The sequence below is a fragment of the Myotis nattereri genome (assembly GCF_964212035.1).
Source record: "Myotis nattereri genome assembly, chromosome: 3".
In the NCBI taxonomy this organism is placed as follows: Eukaryota; Metazoa; Chordata; class Mammalia; order Chiroptera; family Vespertilionidae; genus Myotis; species Myotis nattereri.
The window spans coordinates 129,135,397-129,137,701 of record NC_138077.1 but is presented as its reverse complement, the minus strand read 5'-3'; the positions used below and the strand labels follow the sequence as shown (position 1 = coordinate 129,137,701).

At 52.5% G+C, this 2,305-nt stretch overlaps 1 pseudogene across 1 annotated transcript; it reads left to right on the top strand.

The window, feature by feature from the left end:
* Window positions 1-813: 813 nt before the first annotated feature.
* On the top strand, window positions 814-1,451 carry LOC308515483 (mediator of RNA polymerase II transcription subunit 22-like; annotated as a pseudogene). Its single transcript has one exon. The product of its transcript is annotated as a mediator of RNA polymerase II transcription subunit 22-like (transcript).
* Window positions 1,452-2,305: the final 854 nt, after the last annotated feature.

Below are 2,305 nucleotides of genomic sequence, written 5' to 3'. Positions count from 1 at the left end.
AATACTGGCGCAAGGATACTTTTTGAAGATGTCTTTACAGCATCTGGTGTAGACTTCACATGATGATTCATGGAGCCCTAGAAAATGTAGCAGGGACTGTTTTGCATGTGAATTTATAATGTTTAGGGGAAAGTCCCATTAGTATCATCAGAAATCCCGAAAGAGTACATGATGATCCCAAGATGGTTAGAAACTACAGAAATTAAAGCAGACCCAATATTTGCAGAAGTATCCCAGAAGAAAACACACTCCATCACCCAGTATTTACATTGTGTTTCAAAGGTTTGCTGGCTTTTTCATAATTCAAGTAACTGATGAGATGTTTAAAAAATAAAAGGGAAATTACAGTATTTTAAATATTATAGATCTGTACTAAGGTAAGTGTAGCAGCTTGATTTTTTTAAATAACTGCAATGTTACCTAGGAAATATTTTCTAGTAGTGTGAACCAATTTGGGGCAAATATTAAATTCTCTAAAACGTTGCTGTAAACTGAATACTCCCCCCCAACCCCCCCACCCCCAGCCCCAGTAATATGTTTAAACCTAATCCCTTATATGATGGTATTTGGAAGTAGGGCCTTTGGGAGGTGATTAGGTCATGAGGGTGAAGACCTCATGAATGAGATTAGAGCCTTTATAAAAGGACCCCAGGCTCCGGGTGCTGAGTGGCGCCCGGAAGCCCGCACTTCCTGGGGGGTGCTTGCTTGTCCCCAGGCCCATCCTGGCCAGGTGCCCGCGGGGCCCAAGGTGTGCGGACAAGGTGCTGCCTCGTGGCCCGCGGCCCCTGCTGCCTGCACTGAGGGAGGCCCGCCATGGCCCAGCAGAGAGCCCTGCCGCAGAGCAAAGAGACGCTGCTGCAGTCCGACAACAAGCGGCTCAAGGACGACATCAAGTCAATGATGAACAACTTCACCGAGATCATCAAGACCGCCAAGATTCAGGATGAGACCCAGGTGTCCGGGGCCACCCACGGCGAGCAGGACAATTACAAGATGCACGTGCGAGCCTCCAACATCGTCAGAGCCGGTGAGTCCCTGATGAAGCTGGTCTCTGACCTCAAGCAGCTCCTGATCCTGAACGACTTCCCGTCGGTGAATGAGGCCGTCGACCAGCGCAACCAGCAGCCCTGGGCGCAGCAGGAGGAGCGCGACCGCAAGCTCACCGCCCCGCGAGACCAGGTCTCCATGGACCTCTAGGAGGGGAGGAGGCGTACTGCTCGTCCAGCTCCAGTCCCCGCGAAGCAAACGATCTGCCTCTGTGCGAAGCGAACTGGAGGCTGGACCTCGACACAGACGCTGCCGATGGCCTCGCGGCCCCCCTGCGGGCCTCCCCAGAGCCCAGCGCTGGCCCCCTGCAGCCCGCTGCCCCGGCCCACTCCCACGCTAGCGGGCGTGGCCCCACAGAGCGTGCCGGAGCCTCTCCGCTCCCTCCACCAGCCCCGGGATCTTAGCAACAAAATCTGGCGCCCCGCTCGGCCTTGGCTGCGGCTGGGGAGCGGCTGTGGCCTCCTTGGGAACCCCGTCGGCCAGGGACAGCCCTTCCAGGAGTGTGGAGGGAGAGTAGATCCCCCCATTTCCAGAGTGGCCCACTCTTCCTCCAGGCACCTCTGTTCACTACCTTCCGGGCTGCTGCTGGGACCTGAGCCTGCTGTTTAACGTGGGGAGGGGCGCTGGGTGGACAGTCCTGGCCGAGTCCACACCAGGCCCCTGTGCAGCCACCGTGCGCCTCGCCCGGGGGCCCCTGCAGCGCTGGGGCTGGGGGTGTGGTTCACACAGGAGCTGGCGCGGGCTCCTTCCTGGTTCTGCGGTACACATCCTGGTTGTTCATTTGTGTGCAAGACGGTTGAATAAAGACAGCGCTGCCCTTCAAAAAAAATTTTATATATATATATATATATATATATATCCCAGAGAGTTCCCTTGCCCCTTCTATTGTGTGAGACAGTTAGAAGGCAGCTATTTATAATCCAGAAAGTAGGCTGTTGCCAGACACCAAATCTGCCAGTGCCTTCCTCCTGGACTTCCCAGCCCACAGAACCGTAGAAATAAGTTTCTGCTGTTTATATGCTATCCAGTCTGCAATATTTTTGTTATAAAAGCCCCAAAAGACTAAGATATATGTATTTTTTCATTTATCTTTATCAAGTAATTTTCTTCACATAAATGCAGGGCTCTCTATGAGCATAATAAATAGTCACATACGTGGTAATACTTAAGAGGCATCAATATCTCTTCTGCCACAACCAATCTGTCACATTTCCACCAGGATTCCATTTATGCTCTAGTATTCCTTCTGAACTGGGCA